This window comes from Aquarana catesbeiana, linkage group LG01 (genome assembly GCF_042186555.1).
Source record: "Aquarana catesbeiana isolate 2022-GZ linkage group LG01, ASM4218655v1, whole genome shotgun sequence".
Lineage (NCBI taxonomy): Eukaryota > Metazoa > Chordata > Amphibia > Anura > Ranidae > Aquarana > Aquarana catesbeiana.
Genome location: NC_133324.1, coordinates 816,934,978 through 816,956,701, shown reverse-complemented (window position 1 = coordinate 816,956,701; position 21,724 = coordinate 816,934,978). Strand labels below are relative to the sequence as shown.

The window sequence follows — 21,724 nt, the reverse complement described above, 5'->3', positions numbered from 1 at the left end:
ACTTTTTACTACAGACTCCTTCAATGACAGCCATGGGCACTTGATGCAGTTTTATTCCTACATTTAAAAATGGTTGCAATGGTTAGACAAAAAAAAAAATAGAGAAAATTCATATTTTAGGCACACCTTAGCTGCTGTTTGTTCTGCTTGTTCGCTTTGCGCTGGTGCGTACATTCTATAGCAAATCACACTTGGTAAATTCTGCATTTAGCTGTAGCCTGTGCTTATGGATATATGTATTACGCATGTGGTTGCTAGTTAAATTCTGTAAGCATATAATTTTTTGGTTTTTGAGTAATCGATGGATTAGTGTACATGTACTGTATAGTCTTTAATAAATCAGGTGTTCTAGAAATCTAAAAGTGCATCAAGATTACCCTGTATTTTGTAGAGTAAGAAACTATCATATGACCTCCAATTCCTTTCTTTTGATTCACATCCAGGTGAGGGGACAGCCATCTAATTAGTCTGAAATGATGACCCGACAGATAATACTTTAGAGACTTAAGTGCCCACTTAATGGCTAAGCAGTCTCTCTCTCCAGTATTACAGTATTTCAGCAATAAGTAAGCTTTCTGTTTAAGCATACCACTGGGTGTTTCTCCCCACTGGTCATTTGTGACAGTACTACTCTAAAAGCATATGTTTGTACTAGGATTTTTTTAATTAATCAAGGGCTGACTTTAGAGGGAAACTATAATGGTTTTGGATCAATTTTATTTAATGATTTAGTGTTTTAAAACTGATATCTTATATGTATAAGAAAACTTACATAGTTTGTTATGTATTGTATAGTAACAATTTAATTTGGTGTAACAGAGCATTATGGGGTTTCTAAAGAGAGAGTGCAGCAGAAGCTATTTGACTTCAGGCTCTCTCTCTGATTGAAGGTTCTAATGGAGCTATTTGAAAAGAGCAGGCAAACAAGAAGGATGGATGAGCATCAGCACAGGATTGTTTTGTTTTAAAGAAAAACAGTGATGCAATTATACTGTACATTATGTTGTACATTACTTAAAGTGGTGTTCCGGCCGAAATTATACTTTTTAAATAAAAATACCCCTATAATACACAAGCTTAATGTATTCTAGTAAAGTTAGTCTGTAAACTAAGGTTTGTTTTGTTAGTTTATAGCAGTAGTTTGTTATTTTATAAGCTTACAGCAGGCTGTGGCCATCTTAAGTGTGGACATCTGAAGCCAGACTGTATTTCTTCCTGAATCTCATCTTTGCAGATCTCGCACATGCTTAGTGCAGCACAAGCAGTGTAATAGGTTTCAGGTCAGGTTTCCTTAGCAACGGCAGTTTCAGTTTCAGCGAAGTTGCCTCCCCTTCCCAGAAGGCATTACAAACAGGAAATTATGCTATGGACCGCGGCCAGGGAGAAGGAAGTGAAAAATGAATACAGCAGATATACAGTAGGTGCTGAGAAAAAAAATAAAAAAAATCCAATTTGTTTACAGTCCACAGTTTAGTGAGGGATGCTGAAGAGTTGTAAAAGTGGGTAGAACTCCACTTTAACACCAACAATTTTATTTTACATAGTTCTGAACAAAATGCAGTGCATTCCTGGGGGGTGGGGGCATTGGCAGGCTCAGTCTGCTCTGGTACAACCACTTTTAAACAGTGTGTTGGTGCAGTTGCCATTGAAATGCAGAGTAGCAGTAGTGTCCTGGATGCTGGAACTCAAAAGTATTCCACCAAAAAAGATATATTCTTTCCCATGCATTTTTGTCACACAAATATGCTCTTCATGTCATATCTTCAGGACACACTAGTCAAGCAAATAGTAACAAACCCTTGGCAGTGCAAAACTCTATTTGCTCAATAGAAAGAGGGCAACTAGCAGAAACGTGTACAGTTATGATACACCCCCAGTACTGTATTTGGTGTAGTTGCCCACTAGATGTACAAATCAAGGTTTTTAGCTCCTTGTAGCCTGCTTCTGTGCTTTCATCTGCACCACTCTACACCACTCTACACTTAGGCCTCATGCACACGAGACGCCGGTGCAAACTCTGCTGAACACATGTTTTTAAAAGCTGAAACTGGTGTTTAGAAACGTCCTTTTTGCCATGTTTGCATGCCGCCTTTTACCACGTTTGCGTCTAGAAGCGTCTGCAGAGCAGAGAATGACATTTTGTGACCCAACTTTGAGGCCCCGTATCTCGGGGCCACTTGGTGCTAGGAACCCCAAATTTGGTGTGCTAACATATTGGAGCTAGCACTACAACATATCTATGTATATATTTGGGGTTCCTAGCACCAATTGGCCCCGAGATACGGGGCCCCAAATTTGGGTCGCAAAATGTCAAGCACTTTTTTGTAGCAGAGAATGACATTTTGTGACCTGACTTTTCCCCATATCTCAAGGCCACTTGGTGCTAGGAACCCCAAATTGCACCAGACCCCTGCTGTGAACCGCATCCGAACACCATGTGAACCTAGCCTAAAGCTGCAGGTTTAACTTAATTCTTGGTGGTCAACTTCTGCACCACCTTGGCTAAAATGTTTAGGGCTTTCTCTGCTATTCCTGCAAATGCTTGTTCACAGACTAGCTGGGAGCCAGCTGCTTATTTGAGCCTCAGCATTTTAGACACAGTTAGTAAATGGAATTATAACCCTTTTAATGTTTCTGTGCTTACACATTTTTGTGCCTTACTCATACAGTGCCTTGCAAAAGTTTTCACCCCCTTGGCATTTTTCGTGTTTTGTTGCCTCACAACCTGGAATTAACATGGATTGTTTGAGGATTTGCATCCTTTAATTTACAGAACATGCCCACAACTTTGAAGATTTTTTTTTATTATTGTGAAGCAAACAACAAATAGGACAAAATAACAGAAAAAGTAAATGTGCATAACTATTCACCCCCCTAAAGTCAATACTTTGTAGAGCCACCTTTTGCGGCTATCACAGCTCCAAGTCGCTTTGGATAAGTCTCTATGAGCTTGCCACATCTTACCACTGGGATTTTTGCCCATTCCTCCTTGCAAAACTGCACCAGCTCCTTCAAGTTGGATGGTTTGCGCTTGTGAACAGCAATCTTCAAGTCTGACCACAGATTTTCTATTGGATTGAGGTTTAGACTTTGACTAGGCCATTCCAACACATTTACATGTTTCCCCTTAAACCACTCAAGTGTTGCTTTAGCAGTGTGTTTGGGGTCATTGTCCTGCTGGAAGGTGAACCTCCATCCTAGCCTCAAATCACACACAGAGTAGTACAGGTTTTGCTCAAGAATATCCCTGTATTTAGCACCATCCATCTTTCCCTCAACTCTGACCAGTTTCCCAGTTCCGACTGCTGAAAAACATCCCCACAGCATGATGCTGCCACCACCATGTTTCACTGTGGGAATGGTGTTCTTTGGGTGATGTGATGTGTTGGGTTTGCGTCAGACATAGCGTTTTCTTTGATGGCCAAAAAGTTCAATTTTAGTCTCATCAGACCAGAGCACCTTCCTCCATACATTTTGGCAGTCTCCCACATCCCTTTTCGCAAACTCAAAATGTGCCATTTTGTTTTTTGCTGAAAGTAATAGCTTCCTTCTGGCCACTCTGCCATAAAGCCCAACTCTATGGAGCGTACGGCTTATTGTTGTCCTATGTACAGATACTCCAGTCTCTGCGGTGGAACTCTGCAGCTCCTCCAGGGTTACCTTAGGTCTCTGTGCTGCCTCTCTGATTAATGTCCTCCTTACCAGGTCCATGAGTTTTGGTGTGCGTCCGTCTCCTGGCAGGTTTCCTGTTGTGCCATGTTCTTTCCATTTGGTTATGATAGATTTGATGGTGCTCCTAGGGATCATCATAGATTTGGATATTTTTTTATAACCTAACCCTGACGTGTACTTCTCAACAACATTGTCCCTTACTTGTTTGGAGAGTTCCTTGGTCTTCATGGCAGTGTTAGTGGTGCCTCTTGCTTAGGTGTTGCAGCCTCTGGGGCCTTTCAAAAAGGTGTGTATATGTAATGACAGATCATGTGACACTTAGATTGCACACAGGTGGACATCGTTTCACTAATTATGTGACTTCTCAAGGTAATTGGTTGCATCAGAGCTTTTTATGGGCTTCATAACAAAGGGAATGAATATATACGAACATGCCAAATATAAGTTTTTTATTTCTGAAAAATAGTTTTATGTATATATTTTTCTAATTTTACTTCACCAACTTAGACTATTGTGTTCTGATCCATGACATATAATTCAAATTAATAGAAAATTGAATTAAAGGCTGTAATGTAACAAAAAAGGTAAAAGCAAATGGGGGTGAATACTTTTGCAGGGCACTGTATTTGCAAGATCAAACTTCAAATAGAAGGCAGAAACAGTAGGATCAATCCACAAAGAGTCTTGCTATTTCTAAGCAATTCCAGATTTCCACATGCAATTTATTAAAAGGAGATCACAACTCAAGTGCATAACAGAAGCTCTACACTGGCAACAAAACAGTTTAACAACAACAAAAAACCTCCAAAGCGAAAATAAATAATGCTGGTCCGAGCAGTAAACATACAGGTTTCTTCAGGGACATTTTAAGACATGGGTGGGCCCAGAATAAACATCTCGTGAAGATGCAAAGTCTTTGAGATCCATAATTTTAAGGTAGGGATGGGAAGGCAAGACCACCATGTAAACTGCTAAGGTGTTCTGGTTCCCTTTACCACTACACTAAGCAGACTGGATTTTCTGGCAGATCGGTGGGTTGCAGCAAGCAAACCCTGAATAAGGTGATTCACACTCTTTAAAAAGGTAAAATGTAACAGCCTGTCTGCTTTATGTGGACCTAGACTGGGCAAACTTATCTTTCAAATAATGTGAGAATTACTGTTAACTAGTTGTAAATAATATAGCATGTACAGTAAGCATTCTGGAACTGCTATTTTGCCCAGGCTTACTTCGACATCCATTGGAGAGTGTCAATTAAAAGGCTCTTCTTAGTCTTATGCCGCAAACACACAACCAGACTTTATGGCATACTTTGCCCGGCGGACTTTTCGACAGACTTTACGATGGACTTTCCGAATGAACGGACTTGGCTACACACGATCAACCAAAGTCCGACGGATTCATATGTGATGACGTACGATCGGACTAAAACGAGGAAGTTCATAGCCAGTAGCCAATAGCTGCCCTAGCGTCGATTTTTGTCTGTCGGACTAGCATACAGACGAGCAGACTTTTCGACCGGACTCGAGTCCGTCGGATAGATTTGAAACATGTTTCAAATCTAATGCCGCGTACACACGACCGGACTTTACGGCATACTTTGCCCTGCGGACTTTTCGACGGACTTTATGACGGACTTTCCGAAAGGAACGGACTTGCCTACACACGATCAACCAAAGTCCGACGGATTCGTACGTGATGATGTACAACCGGACTAAAACAAGGAAGTTCATAGCCAGTAGCCAATAGCTGCCCTAGCGACGGTTTTTGTCCGTTGGACTAGCATACAGACGAGCGGACTTTTTGACCAGACCCTAGTCCGTCGGATAGATTTGAAACATGTTTCAAATCTAAGTCCGTTAAACTTTTGAGAAAACAAAGTCTGCTGGAGCCCACACACGATCGAATTGTCAGACGAAATCCGGTACGCAGGACCAAGTATGCTGTAAAGTCCAATCGTGTGTACGCGGCATAAGTCCGTCAAACTTTTGAGAAAACAAAGTCCGCTGGAGCCCACACATGATCGAATTGTCTGACGAAATCCAGTACGCCGGACCAAGTATGCCGTAAAGTCCGATCGTGTGTACGCGGCATTAGACTCACTGGCTCCTGTGAGGCTAGGAATACATAGTGCGCCTAGGCATAGATTCCGGAATCTGAAAATGGCAGGACAGTGTTAGTGCTCTGCTTCCTGTGAGGTAAATTTATGTACTATGGAATGGAAGTCTCAAATGTCCTCCAACATATGCTTTGCCACGCAGACAAGAGGAGAAATGTTTAGAGTACACAGGACAGAAAATCATCTTTATGCCGCGTACACACGGTCGGAATTTCCGGCAACAAATGTTCGATGTGAGCTTGTTGTCGGAAATTCCGACCGTATGTAGGCTCCATCGGACATTCCGACAACAAAAATTTGAGAGCTGGATCTCAAATTTTCCGACAACAAAATCCGTCGTAAATTCCGATCGTGTGTGCACAATTCCAACGCACAAAACTCCATGTATGCTCGGAATCAAGCAGAAGAGCCGCACTGGCTATTGAACTTCATTTTTCTCAGGTCGTCGTATGTGTTGTACGTCACCGTGTTCTTGGCAATCGGAATTTCTGACAACATTTGTGCAACCGTGTGTATGCAAGACAAGTTTGAGCCAACATCCGTCGGAAAAAAATCCAGGATTTTGTTGTCGGAATGTCCGATTGTCTGTACGCGCCATTAGAATCAGCAGCTCATAAGATAGCAAGTGGAGAATATGAGCAAGCATTAAATTAGGGCAGCATTATTACAAATCTCAGGTCCCTATAGCAACATCTGTACAAAATCGGTGCAGAGAGCATAGGAATACACTTAGAGATAAACAAGAAACACAGGCTGGGAGTGCACAGGTGCTGACAAAGAAACTTTAATGAAGCTTGGCAAATGCCCCGCGTGTGCTGATTTTCTATTTATCTTAAAGGGGCCCAGTAGAACCCCGGGTCAGTAGTATCCACACTCAGCATATCCCCAGCTCATTAGTACCCTCATTCAGCAGATCCCTAGCTTATAAGTACCCTCGTTCAGCAGATCCCTGCTGGGTAGTAACCCCCAGCTCTGCTGATGCTCCACTCAGTAGTAACCCCCAGCTCTGCTGATCCCCCACCCAGTAGAAACTCCCAGCTCTGCTGATCCTCTGTTTTGCTGATCCTTCTCTCTCTCCTGTTCCTGCTCACCTCCTGCTATATTGCTCCTACACTGCTCACCACGTGTGACATCTTCTAGTTTCTCCTGCTCTTGTCCCCCAGCTCTGCTAATCCTCTGCCGCTCAGTCCTCTCCCTCTGGTACCCGCTTCTGCCATGGCATACCCATGTTGCACACCATGTGTGCCAACTGCTCTGCTCCAGTCTGAACCCCGCTCACCTTCCAGCTGTACCACACTGCACACCGGATGTGACGCCTGCACCAAACACTTCCATAATTTATACACATGAAGTTACTTCTAATGACATATTTACGGTTTTCTTGTTGGTTTCCTAGTGCATCCTGGGATATCTTATACCTGCAATACCTCCAAAACAAAGCGAAGCTAACGCTGAATTAAAAGGCCCCTCAAAGGTTTCAGATGCTGTAAGCAAGCATTGTCATAGACTTTTATTATTATTATTATTATTATTATTATACAGGATTTATATAGCGCCGACAGTTTACGCAGCGCTTTACAACATTAGGGCAGACAGTACAATTACAATACAATTCAATACAGGAGGAATCAGAGGGCCCTGCTCGTTAGAGCTTACAATCTAGGAGGATCAAGTTATACAAAAGGGTAATAGCTGTGGGGGATGAGCTAATGGAGAAAATAGTGCAGTTATTAGATGGAGGCAGGATAGGCTTCTCTGAAGAGGAAAGTTCTCAGGGATCGCTTAAAAGTGGATACATTTGGAGACAGTCTGACAGATTGGGATAGGGAATTCCAGAGGATGGGCTAGGCTCGGGAGAAGTCCTGGAGGCGGATATGGGAGGAGGTGATGAGGGAGCTAGAGAGCAGGAGGTCTTGGGAGGAATGAAGAGGGCGATTAGGTTGGTATTTTGAGACTAGGCTAGTGATGTAGCTGAGGGCAGAGTTGTGGATGGCTTTGTAACTTATTGTTAGTATTTTGAATTTAATTCGTTGGGCGAGTGGCAGCCAATGGAGGGATTGGCAGAGAGGGGTAGCAGACACTGAGCGATTTGTAAGGTGGATGAGTCTGGCAGCAGCATTCATGATGGACTGAAGGAGGGATAGTCTATTTAAAGGTAAGCCAATGAGGAGGGAGTTGCAGTAGTCAAGGCATAGACTTCTATGGAGGCTTTGGAAATGCTTTGAAGCACCATAAAAGCGACATGGTATGGAGTATACTTTTTGAAGCAAAGCAAAGCAAACGCAGCATGTGAACAGGACTGTAAGGTTCCCATTTTATTTAGTGACAGGAGCTTTGATTGGTATTTAGAGTGCTTTAAAAAATCACGTCCAATGCCACATTCTTAAGCGAGTGTAAGCAAGCCCTAAAAGGAAAGGAGAGACATGATCAGGATACCGACTGAGGAACACAAAGCTGAGATAAGCTGGGACATGCTGGGAACACACCGGGCTGGAAACAGGCTGGACATACTGGGAGCAAAAGGCTGGAATCTAGATGGGACATCATGAAGACACTATGAATGCTGGGAATCACTGGAGATACAGGAAAACATTTGATGAGAACAGTAGAGTGAGAGGCAGAAAGTGTCAAGCCAGGGACTGTACTAACTAGCACCAAACTCCGGGGGAGACAGGGGAACATATCAAGGGTGCAAATATGGAAAAAAAACAGGTGCTGTAACAGCACACTCCCTGCCTGGTATCAGTAGATTCCACTATAATATTGAAATTACATTACAACAATATGAAATATCACATAAAAAAATATAAATGTTAATGATGAACCTAAAAAACATAAAAGAAAGAGAAAGGCTTACAAATTTATGTAAGTCCAAAAAGAAAATGAAGGATAAGCTTTCAGATAAGTCTTTTGTTTCCTGAACTTGGCACATCCTAGAACAGTCCATGAAGACATCACGTCACTTCTCCATAGGTGGTAAAGCTCCAAGGTCTATTATGGGTAGGAGTAAGACTCTCTAGTTGGTTGAAGGAACATCTTGACAAGTTGATCTTTAGGAGACTCTGCTTCTTGTTTGCGAAGAAAAAGACTTTCACAATGGCTGGTGTAGGTGACACTAATAAGCATCTTATGCCCTTCATGGGTAGTAGGGTTTCTGGTGTGATAGCTGTATCAGTTTGGGTCTTGAATGATGTATCTGAAGATGAATTACATTAGGTCAAGACTGTTGCAGTAATGTAAAGTCAAAGTCTTTGGAGCTCTCACTGGGATTCTCTAATGCCGTGCACACACGAGCGGAATGTCCGAGAGAAAAAGTCAGATGGGAGCTTTTCATCATATATTCCGATCATGTGTCTGCCCCATCAGACTTTTTACGTCGAAAATTCTGACGGACCTAGAAAGAGAACATGTTCTAAATTTTTCAGACGGAACCAATTCCTATTGGGAAAACCGCTCGTCTGTATGCTGCTCCGTCGTACCAAAAACGACGCATGCTCTGAAGCAAGTGCAAGATGGAAGCTATTGGCTACTGGCTATTGAACTTCCGTTTTCTAGTCCCGTCGTACGTGTTGTACGTCACCGTGTTCTGGACGGTCGGAATTTGGTGTGACCGTGTATATGCAAGACAGCTTGAGCGGAATTCCATCGGAGCTCCGTCGGAAAAACCTTCAGAGTTTATTCCGACGGGAAAACCGATCATGTGTACAGGGCATAAGTGAAGTCATGTAATTGTTTTGTAGTTGACAGCTTTCGTTTCATCAATGACAGGACCAGCCTGAGGTTGCAGTTGGTCTGCTGTGAACTGATGAACATCAGAATTGTCATTCAGGATCTTGATATTAGTAGATTCCTGATCACCTGTTGAAGGCTTAGTCCTGCTACTGTCAGTGGCAGTTTGAGATGTTGTCCCACTGATGCTGCTGTTGGATGATTCTCTAATTTAGACTTGATTGCTTATGGCAAGGGTCTTCAAACTACTGCCCTCCAGTTGTTCAAGAACTACAATTCCCATCATGCCTAGTCATGTCTGTGAATGTTAGCGTTTTACAATGCCTCATGGGATGTGTAGTTCCGCAACAGCTGGAGGGCCGTAGTTTGAGGATCCCTGGCTTATGGGAAGTCTCATTTTCAGAGTGGGTGTTTTGTGAGATGAAATGGGTGTCTTGAAGGTGTAGGATACTACTTCTCTCTTTTCAATACACATTGAAGAAGTGAAGTGGCAAATGAATGATCGCCCCGTTGTCTAAAACAACATACCTGTACATTCTGACAGCTTAATCTGGCTGTCCCCGAGTAAACACTTTCACCTGAAATATTTTAGCACTGGTTTTCTCTAAACTCACTGCATTTCTGAACTTCACTGCTCTCCCAGCCATGGTCTGAAATGGATGTAAGATCTTCAGTGGATAGTCTAATGCCACATACACATGAGCGGACTTCTCGTCGGACTGAACTCCAAAGGACTTTTCGACAGAGTTCCGACGGAGTTCCAATGAAACAGACTTGCCTATACATGATCACACCAAAGTCCGATAGTTTCGAACGTGATGACGTACGACTGGACTAGAATAAGGAAGTTCATAGCCAGTAGCCAATAGCTGCCCTTGTGTCGTTTTTGGTCCGTCGGACTAGCATACAGACTAACTGATTTTTCGATAGGAATCAAGTCCGTCGGAAAGATTTGAAACTTGTTCTATTTCTAAGGTGCGTCAGATTTTTAGACAGAAAAGGTCCAGTAAAGCCCACACATGATCAAATTGTCCGACGGATTCGTTCCGTCGGACCTTTGATGCCGAAAAGTCCGGTCGTGTGTATGCGGCATTAGGCTGAAGTGTGAACATCAATGTCACTTTCTGCGCACTTAATTGTAGTCTTGAAGTCTCTTGGGAAGGGCTCTGTGGATGCACAACTGAAGCAAATGGTATGGCTTCTAAGAAACGTTTTGCATTCTTTAAAGGACTTTCTCTTAAAGTGATTGTAAAGTCTAGTTTTTTTTTAAATAACAACCATGTTATACTTGAGTGCCCCCTCAGCCAGTAGCTTTCCATGGGGGCACCCAAAGGGATTCAGAGCTCTGTGTATCCATTCAGACCTGGAGCCGCAACCTGGCCCTGCCCCCTCTCTCCCCTGATTGGCTGACTGACTTTGAATGACAGCCACAGGAGCCAATGGTGCCGCTGCTGTGTCTCAGCCGATCAGGAGGAGTGTCTTGTGGACATCACTGGAGAGAGAAGGGGCTTAGGTAATTAGGGGGTGCTGGGGGCTGCTACACACAAAAGGTTTTTTATCTTAAATGCATTAGAATAAAAAAAACCTTCTGCCTTTACAATCCCTTTAAACATGCAACACTTTCTGAGAGGGTGTGGTTTGTTTTGAATGGGACAGTTTAGGTCCTTTATCCTTTCTTTGCAGTTGCTGTTGATAGTGAGCTGAACAGTGGAGAGTGTAAACAAGTTTTGCTTTTGACTGCTGGTGATTGCTGTGTTGCATTTTGCTTTTTTAACACCCTTTCTGTCACTTTTTAAACAGCCTTTTTTTTTTCTTTCCTTCCTTCAGCCCACTAATTAAGGGGAGTGGTTAATTGGTCACAGGTGCTCGAGGCCTATATAACTTTCTGTAGAACTCATTTTGAGCCTGCCACCTTTTTTGCTTGCTGGAACTTAGACCAAGTGGAACTGGACTAAGTGGTGAGTTAAAAACAAGAGGTTATAACAGGGGTCAAAGTACCTGTGTATTGTAAGTACACAAGTCCTGCGAGTGCATGTGGGCTGTATTGAGTATTAGTGTCAGGTAGTACCTGAGTATTGTGAGTGCATGTGGTCTGCAAGTGCATATAGGCTGCGAGTGCACGTGAGCAGCGAGTACTTGTGTATTGTCTTTTCGAATACCTGAGTATTGTATTGTTGAGTATTACTGCCAGGCAGATAGTTGTTAGGTAATTTGAACAGGGTATAATCCCCAATCTTCATTAAATTAGTAGGTACAATGCCCGGCAGGTGTGGAGATGTGACTTGGTGTACATCTTGCGACATGTATGCGTTCCGTGATCATCTGATGATAAAAATTTTCCGCAGAAGGGAGTTTAATAAGACATGTGGCCACTCATTAAAATTGGAAGAAATTAGATTTAACCTTAAACTGCGTAGAGGTTTCTTTACTGTAAGAGCGGCAAGGATGTGGAATTCCCTTCCACAGGCAGTGGTTTCAGCGGGGAGTATCGATAGTTTCAAAAAACTATTAGATAAGCACCTGAACTACCCCAACATACAGGGATATACAATGTAATACTGACATATAATCACACATATGTTGGACTTGATGGACTTATGTCTTATTTCAACCTCACCTACTATGTAACTATGTAACGTCAGTCCTCCTAAATGAGACTTTTTTAAAGTCTGTATTTAGTGGTTAGGTTTTCTCTTCTTGTAGTTAGAGGGTTGGGAATGCTTAATCAATATTATCAAAGCCAATAATTGAGAAGCTTGGATTGTTCTTACAGTATCTCACAAAAGATACTCATCCCTCACATTTTTGTAAATATTTTATTATATCTTTTCATCTGACAACACTGAAGAAATTACACTTTGCTACAATGTAAAGTAGTGAGTGTACAGCTTGTATAACAGTGTAAATTTGCTGTCCCCTCAAAATAACTCAACACACAGCCATTAATGTCTAAACTGCTGGCAACAAAAGTGAGTACACTCCTAAGTGAAAATGTCCAAATTGGGCCCAAAGTGTCAATATTTTGTGTGGCCACCATTATTTTCCAGCACTGCTTTAACCCTCTTAGGCATGGAGTTCACCAGAACTTCACAGGTTGCCACTGGAGTCCTCTTCCACTCCTCCTCCATGACGACATCACTGAGCTGGTGGATGTTAGAGACCTTGCGCTCCTCCACCTTCCATTTAAGGATGCCCCACATATGCTCAATAGAGTTTAGGTCTGGAGACATGCTTGGCCAGTCCATAACCTTTACCCTCAGCTTCTTTAGCAAGGCAGTGGTCATCTTGGAGGTGTGTTTGGGGTCGTTATGTTGGAATACTGCGACCCTGCGGCCCAGTCTCTGATGGGAGAGGATCATGCTCTGCTTCAGTATGTCACAGTACATGTTGGCATTCATGATTCCCTCAATGAACTGTAGCTCCCCAGTGCTGGCAGCACTCATGCAGCCCCGGACCATGACACTCCCACCACCATGCTTGACTGTAGGCAAGACACACTTGTCTTTGTACTCCTCACCTGGTTGCTGCCATACATACTTGACACCATCTGAACCAAATAAGTTTATCTTGGTCTCATCAGACCACAGGACATGGTTCCAGTAATCCATGTCCTTAGTCTGCTTGTCTTCAGCAAACTGCGGGCTTTCTTGTGCATCATCTTTAGAAGAGGCTTCCTTCTGGGAAGACAGCCATGCAGACCAATTTGATGCAGTGTGAGGCATACAGTCTGAGCACTGACAGGCTGACCCCCCCTCCCCTCTTCAACCTCTGCAATAATGCTGGCAGCACTCATACATCTATTTCCCAAAGACAACCTCTGGATATGAGGCTGAGCACGTGCACTCAACTTCGTTGGTTGACCATGGTGAGGCCTGTTCTGAGTGGAATCTGTCCTGTTAAACTGCTGTATGATCTTGGCCACCATGCAGCAGCTCAGTTTCAGGGTCTTGGCAATCTTCTTATAGCATAGGCCATCTTTATGTAGTGTAGAGCAACAATTCTATTTTTCAGATCCTCAGAGAGTTCTTTGCCATGAGGTGCCATGTTGAACTTCCAGTGACTGGTATGAGAGAGTGAGAGCTAAAGCACCAAATTTAACACACCTGCTCCACAGGTGTATTTAACCAAACTGGAAAAGCTAGAATCTGGGGAAATTGTGCATGGCAACCAATCAGCTTCTATCATCAGCTTGTTCAGTTGGGCCCCTTTCACATGGGCTGGATCCGGTATTCTCAGCAGGGGATCTGTCCATTGATTCCTTGCTGAGCTGAGCAGAGCAGGCGGGTGACAGGTCTGTGTCCTCTCCACCCGAGCGGACAAGGACACAGCCCACTTTGTTCCATGAGCAGTCGGATGCAAACAGACCAGCTGTCCATTTACACTCAACTGCCCTCCAATCTGATCAGATCGGATTGGAGGTAGGCGGGTGTAAATGGACACAAGTCCATTTACGTCCTCAGCTCCATAGTGGAGAATGGAGGATCAGATTGGGTTCGCCTAAAAAAATTGATCAAAAGATCGGACCACTGATGTGAAAGGAGCCTTAATGTGTTATTAAACCCAGAACCTGCATTCGCTATAACTGGTCTCACACAGTACACAGAACATGGAAATGCAATAGTTTTAGTAAAGTATAAACTGGTAAATACCCTTTTTCATCAGCTGTATATAACAATTAGAGCAATCTTGTGCATATAGATTGTAGGAGGAGTTTTCATTTCTCCCACAATTGTCCTATCAGGCTTCAAGACCCCTGACCCTGTGTCTGGACATGTCTGAAAAGTGCTGATTGGCCCTATGCTGATCACATGCACCCTCCCAAGAAAAAAAAAGAACTCTCTAGCTATACACACCGAAATTAAAACTCTGTAAATATCAGGTTTTTTTTTTTGAGTCTCTGGAAGAAGGGGAAGATCAGAGAAGACGAGATCAAAGAGCCTTTTTACACAATGCAGGGGATTAACCCCTTAGGTTCCACACTAAGGGGTATAACAAGCATGCTATACTGCATATACACACTGATTTTACTGTTGTGGGTTTAGGAACACTTTAATCATTCACCTGGGGTGGCATCTTTATTGTTAACATAGTGTTCCATATTTCAATAAGCCCCTGTCCACAGACCATGTTACCCACCACCACACATTTGTAGGGATGTGACCCTTGTCCTCTCAACATTGGAATAGGTTGCTTTGTCAATGCAGGTGTTTGGAAGCTGGCAGTGGGTTATAGGGAGGGGGGGATGAGAGGGGGTAGGGTGTTAGCAAGGTTGCAGTGGGGTGCCAGTGTAATGAACAGGATGAGAATGACAGGTGGTAGGGTTTTAGCAAGGTTGCAGTGGGGTGCCAGGTGTGATGAACATGAGGATGACAGGGGGTAGGGTGTTAGCAAGGTTGCAGTGGGGTGCCAGGTGTGATGAGGATGACAGGGGGTAGTTGTTAGTTGCAGTGGGGTGCCAGGTGTGATGAACATGGGGATGAGGATGACAGGGGGTAGGGTGTTACCAAGGTTGCAGTGGGGTGCCAGGTGTGATGAACATGGGGATGAGGATGACAGGGGGTAGGGTGTTAGCAAGGTTTCAGGTGGGAGTAGGATGACAGGGGGTAGTGTGTTAGGAAGGTTGCAGTGGGGTGCCAGGTGGGAGGAGGATGAGGATGATAGGGGTAGTGTGTTAGGAAGGTTGCAGTGGGGTGCCAGGTGGGAGGAGGATAAAGATGACAGGGGGTAGTGTGTTAGCAAGATGGCAGTGGGGTGCCAGGTGGGATGAGGATGACAGGTGAGAAAGAGGAAAGGCACAGAAAGTGAAAGAAGGATCACAAATATGAAAAAAGAAAACAACACATTTTTGGCACGATCTGTATTATTTATGAATTTATAAATTGGGAAATAAATGTATTTTTAAAAGTTTAGAAATATCTATTCCCTCATATGCACGTCTGCAGGCTGTAACTGATGCTTGGAGAGGTCAAAAAAAGAACAGTGCAGTAGCATGTATGTATAGTGGTGTTATCTAGTTCATGGGAATCACTGCCTCTTGAAATCCACTATATCCTGTGCCCTCATGCTGTTATGGGAGGTGGAGCATCCATCAATCAAGATGTGATATCTCATCCACTGTGTTCTTTTTTAGTTACTGGGCATGGAGGAGGAGGGAGGGACTCAATCAATACCATGTCAATACCATGTGACCTGAAAAGCTCAACTGAAACAGGAAATGTTCTCTCCAGCAATAGAGACCAAACTGAGCATGTGCAGCAGGACTACTCTGACTGTGTCTTATCTGGACTTGTCTGCAGGAGGGGGAGGATCTGTGCATACAGGATCAAACAGCCTTTTTTACACAATGCAGAGGATAAATCACTTAAGTTCCACAGTGAGTATAACAAGCATGCTATTCTGCACATACAGACAGATTTTACTGTTGTGGGTTTAAAATCACTTTAAGCTTTAAAAAATGAAGCATAATATAGAACTCATTGAGTCCCTAATGGAACGTCTGACTGATAAGGTAGACCATCACCATGCAGTTTGGGAACCCTGTCATCTCAGAGAGATGTCTACCTTACTTTTGTTTCCTCTTATTTCTTTTCTCGCTGCTTTCTAAATAAATAAATAAACTAGTTGGCATCGGATCATCTCCTTTGGGTTTGATGTTGTTAGGAACACTTTCCTCAGGAAACTACTACAATGTTATTGTACAACTAGTTTGATTGACTTTCCTGTAGTTTATGCACTATACTGTAGCTGACCCTAGCTGCAGATTTGAAGGCTTCATTCGTTATCTAAGTGAATTAATGTAAGTACTCCATAAAGGACTGCTATTGGATTCTTGTAAGATTTCCAGTGCTTGTTATTCTCCTTTTTATATTGAAAAAATACTAAAATGTAATAAAAATTGTCAATTCTAAAAAAGAAAAAAAAAATGAAGGATAGAAGCTGATTGGTTGCCTTGCCCAGCTGCTCCAGCTGTGCTCTAAAGGTTAGTGGCAGAAAACAAAGCTGGAGTAATAATTAACCACTTAAGGACTGAGCCTCGTTTTGAGATTTGGTGTTTACAAGTTAAAAACAGTTTTTTTTTGCTAGACAATTACTTAGAATCCCCAAACATTATATATATTTTTTTCTAACACCCTAGAGAATAAAATGGCGGTCATTGCAATACTTTCTGTCACACCATATTTGCGCAGCGGTCTTACAAGCGCACTTTTTTTTTGGGAAATTAATTAATTTTAATTAAAAAATAAGACAACAGCAATATTTTTCCAATTTTTTTTTTATATTGTGAAAGATAATGTTATGCCGAGTAAATTGATACCCAATATGGCACACTTCAAAATTGTGCCCGCTCGTGGAATGGCGACAAACTTTTACCCTTAAAAATCTCCATAGGCGATGTTTAAAAAATTCTACAGGTTGCATGTTTTGAGTTACAGAAGAGTTCTAGGGCTAGAATTATTGCTCTCACTCTAACGATCACGGTGATACCTTTACATGTGTAGTTTGAACACCGTTTTCATATGCGGGTGCTGCTCTCCTATGCATTTGCTTCTGCACTTTTTATGTTTTATTTTTACACTGTTCTTTAAAAAAAAATGTGTCACTTCTATTCCTATTACAAGGAATGTAAAAATCCCTTGTAATAAAAAAAAGCATGACAGGACCTCTTAAATATGAGATTTGGGGGCAAAAAGACCTCAGATCTCATATTTACACTAAAATGCACAAAAAAAATGCCCCTTTAAGAGCTATGGGCGGAAGTGACTTCACTTCCGCCCTGCAATTCTATGGAGCCAAGCGGGGGCCATCTTCCCCTCAGTCAGCTCCATACCATAGACTGAAAAGGATCCGATCGCCTCCGCCGCTACCGACGGCTCTGGTAAGTGGTGGAGGGCACTGGAGCATGGCGGGAGGGGGGGGCCTCTCCCGCCACCGATAAAAATGATCTTGCGGCAAATCCACCGTAGAGAACACTTTTATCTGAAAGCCGACTGCCCGCTAAAGAAGAGGATACTGGGGTTATGGCAGCTAGCTGCTGCCATAACAACGATATTCCTCTTCAAACAGCCAACGTATAACGACGGCGAGCGGTCGGCAAGTGTTTAAATATGTACATCAGGGCAGCCATATTTGCTTAATGCATATGCATAGAACCTCATGCACACTGGACATTATATAAAAACCTTAGAATGAGTTCTGCAAAGTTTTTGCAGTACCTTTTTTTTTTTAGCGTTTTTTTTTTACCTGTAGCGTTTTTTAGATTTTTTTTTAGCAAACTATACTCCCACAAAAGGTTATGGCTCAAAAACGCTGATAAACGCCAAGAAGCTACGCTTTTCAGCATTGTTTAGCTTTTTAATGCGTAATGTACACACCGGGCGGACTTTTCAGCATCAAAGGTCCGACGGTCTTTCCGACGGACTTTTGACGGACTTCCAATGGACTTTCTAACGAACGGACTTGCCTACACCATCACACCAAAGTCTGACGGATTCGTACGTGATGACATACAACCGGACTAAAATAAGGAAGTTGATAGCCAGTAGCCAATAGCTGTCCTAGCGTCGGTTTTCGTCCCTTGGACTAGCATACAGACGAGCGGATTTTTCGACCGGAATCGAGTCCGTCGGAAAGATTTGAAACATGTTCCAAATCTAAAGTCCGCCTGATTTTCGCCCGAAAAAGTACGCTGCAGGTCCGAAGAAGCCCACACATGGTCGGATTGTCCGACGGATTCGTCCCGTCGGACCAGTCTGGTCCAAAAGTCCGCCTGTGTGTACATGCCATTAGAGTGTTTTTACAGCTGAAAAACTCCTCTTAAAACCCACTAGTTCTGAGTTTTTCTCCAGCCAGAAAACGCCCCTGCCAAAAAATGCTGATAACAGCCTATGTGTGCATGGACACATACGATAACATGCTGGGGGGGTCTAGTGTGTATGAGGCCTTATGTTTGTATTTTCATGCTCATTTTCACAATAACAATCTAGGAGTCAATTGAAAACAATGCACTCGATGTGCAGCTAATATGTTTCAACAAAATGTTTTATTTAAAACAATAACAAAAATATAGAAAAAGAGATCTGGTAAATATTCTAGTCATATCACAAGCTATTTCCTTCACACTGCATGCCTACAGAAGGCATTCTTTGGACTGTTATGCTAATTTAATACTCACTATACCATTTATACTTTTTTCTCTCCAAAATCCTCCAGATTTGTGCATGATAAGGAACTGTGTCGTGATCGATAAGTAACAGCAATTTGTCAGAAGAGGATACAGTTCATTTGACTGAGAAGAACTTGTATTATTACCAAGGAGAGGTGATGGAGAAAAGCTTTGTTTTTTGCCAATGACTACCATCTCCCAAGGTGCTGATAGGAGCACTATGGCACACCATGTGAACTCCTTTAACAAAGGACTTTTTTTCAGATGGAATTATTGTTGATAGACTACAGACAATGTTCTGCCTCATGAATTGCTGAGTGCAGGGAGGGCCGTGCTGCCACTCTGAATCATTACTACGCACCTCTAGAAGTTGAAACCTCTCCAAGACTATCTAGTTACAGCTAAAGCTTGACATGAGCCATTTAGGAATTGAATCACAAGGGGCACTGATAAAATCTAAAACACTACTTGTCTATTATTTTCCAGTGCCTTAAATATTAGGTTGCATTTATTTAAAGTGTAATCTTACATCCACACCTCTAGGATTTGTGTTGAAAAATACAAGATAAATGCTATTTTCCTTACAAGTGCTGACAGTGCTGGCATGCATGCAATTGTTCAAAATGTTTTAATAAAGAAGAAAAAAAAGGTCAGGGTCTGTAATGGAGCCAGAAAATATTGTGTTCTTAATAAATATTTGCACAGTGTAAGTACAGTCGGTGTGTGAGATGGTGACAAGAAAGTGATGGAAGGAAGTGACATTTCTAGGATGTTATCATGTATAAAATACCCTCCAGAAAGTAATAAGTGGTGACAAAACATTTAGTTTTTTAGGTGCTTGGCTTTAAAGGCATAGTAAGTGTACCTACCTGGACCTTAGGTTTTTCACCTGCATAAGATGTGTATTGAACGTGTAGTGTTATTTGTTGATAATACTCACAGCCTATAATAAATTTTCATATCCCTGTATCTGCAGTTCCAGCTTGTGTTGAAACATTAGGCATTTGCCAGCACACCATGAATCAACAAGATAGCATCCAAATGGATTGTTTATTGCATGATCACATCACAAGAACAGTGCAACATTTCAGAGTCACGCAGGACTCCTTCGTCAGGCCCCGTGCACTGTTCTTGTGATGTGATCATGCAATAAACAATTTGTTTGGACGCTATCTTGTTAATCCATGGTGTGCTGGCAAATATTTCCTTTGTGACTTTCTGAACCAGTTTCCAGCTGTGTTGCTGCGGCACCCAAACTTTTAAGGGCTTATCCAGGATAGTGTGCAATGGGAACATAGAGTATTATATGAAACATGAGGCATGACGCATGGCACTGCACAGGTTAATGCATGACCTTTGTCTGTAGGGGTGGATCCAGAGTCTAGTCCCGGGAGGGGCACTGCCACAAAATAAGGTGTTGCTTACAGAACTGGATTTAATGTATCATACAATCCTAACCTTGTTTAAAACAGTGACACGTTTATCATTCCAGATTAGATTATTACATTACAAGCTTTATTATTACACTTGTCCCCTCACTTGTGTCACCTTTCCTCTTTATTACTGTCACCCACTTGTGTCACCTTTCTTCTTCAATACTGTCACCCATCTTCATTACTGTCCCCCACTTGTGTCACTTTCTTCTTCATTACTGTCGCCCACTTGTGTCACCTTCTTCTTTATTACTGTCCCCCACTTGTGTCACCTCCTCCTTCATTACTGTCCCCCACTTGTGTCACCTTCTTAATTACTGTCCTCCTCCCCCACTTGTGTCACTCACCTTCTCCTTCACTACTGCATACTACTATTCCACCCAATCCTCACCCTATCCCCTCTCTGGGGCTGGGCTCTAGTGAGTGGTCCACTCTGGTCCCTCAGACAGTCGCTCAGGCAGGCCGCGGGCAGGAGGAGGAGAACTCGGGCAGCTGTGGATCTGAGCCAGCCCAGCCAGCAGTGCAGCAGCAGCACACAGACCGAAAAGGTGGCTCAGCTGCTGAAAGTCACTCGCTCTGCATGCAATGCTGCCGGGTGGTGGTGGGCCATGGGTTCCAGAGATTGAGCAAAGTGGTGAAGACACTGGCATGAAGAATATCACACACACCAACCAGTCCTTTCCTACTGCCAAGTCACTCCCTCTCATGCTGCTGCGGGCCGGAGCAGGAAGAGGTGGGTGGCGACAGCAGTGCAGTGCACTCTGAGTGAGGCGGAGACGGTGACATCACCGGTTGCTAGATGCCAGGCAGGGCGGCCCTAGCATTCTGTTCTGGCAATCTAGTTTAGAAGGGTGGCTGTGTCCCAGATTTGGTAATATTTTCTCGGGGGGGGGGGGGGGGGCAATTGCACTGTTGCCCCCCCCTGGATCCGCCCCTGTGTATGAGCTAAGAATTCCTGTGAGAAAAACAACATATTCCACAATCCATGGTTCTCTTAGTCCAGCCCTGGTGCAAGTAAGAGTTGCACAGTTATTAGATCTGACAAACACAAGCAGGCAGAGCATTCACAGGCACACAGAGAGCTCACTTGCAGTTTGGAGATGATGTGTTATATCATATTAGCACTCCCATATTTTGTAATGCAATACGGAGGGTATGAAGAGGCAAGCATTGGATGCTGTGTGACCCAGAATAGGAACTTGCTCTGTCCCTTTGATGGATAGGGACCAGCTAGCTGAAACAATGCATGGACATAAGGGAATTGATCAGCCGTGAGACTACGAACTGCAGCCAAAACATGTGAGTCCTTCATTACAAGGAAAGGCAAACAAACAACACCGGGATATATAACTACACTAATGCCTAGTTAAAACAACAAAAACAATTGAAAGTGAATTCCAACCACACCAGTCTATGTCCATTTAACTTCTATGTTCCCAAATAAACTCTGACCTTGTGGTTGTGGGGGTCTGCAGGTTAGAGGCATATAGGAACATAGAAGCCCACTTTAAAAATAAGGAAGCTCCCACATACTGCCCCTCCCAGGTGAATGAGTAAGGGATACATAGCACCCCTACTTATTCACAAAAAAGGATTGAAATAGTAAAT

General features: G+C 43.0%; 1 long non-coding RNA gene across 1 annotated transcript; it reads left to right on the top strand.

The window, feature by feature from the left end:
• Nucleotides 1-11,386: 11,386 nt before the first annotated feature.
• Nucleotides 11,387-19,631, top strand: LOC141124216 (uncharacterized). Its single transcript, XR_012240801.1, has 3 exons — nucleotides 11,387-11,478; nucleotides 15,651-15,893; nucleotides 18,731-19,631. It is a non-coding gene; the product is annotated as an uncharacterized lncRNA (long non-coding RNA).
• The last annotated feature ends 2,093 nt before the right edge of the window (nucleotides 19,632-21,724 follow it).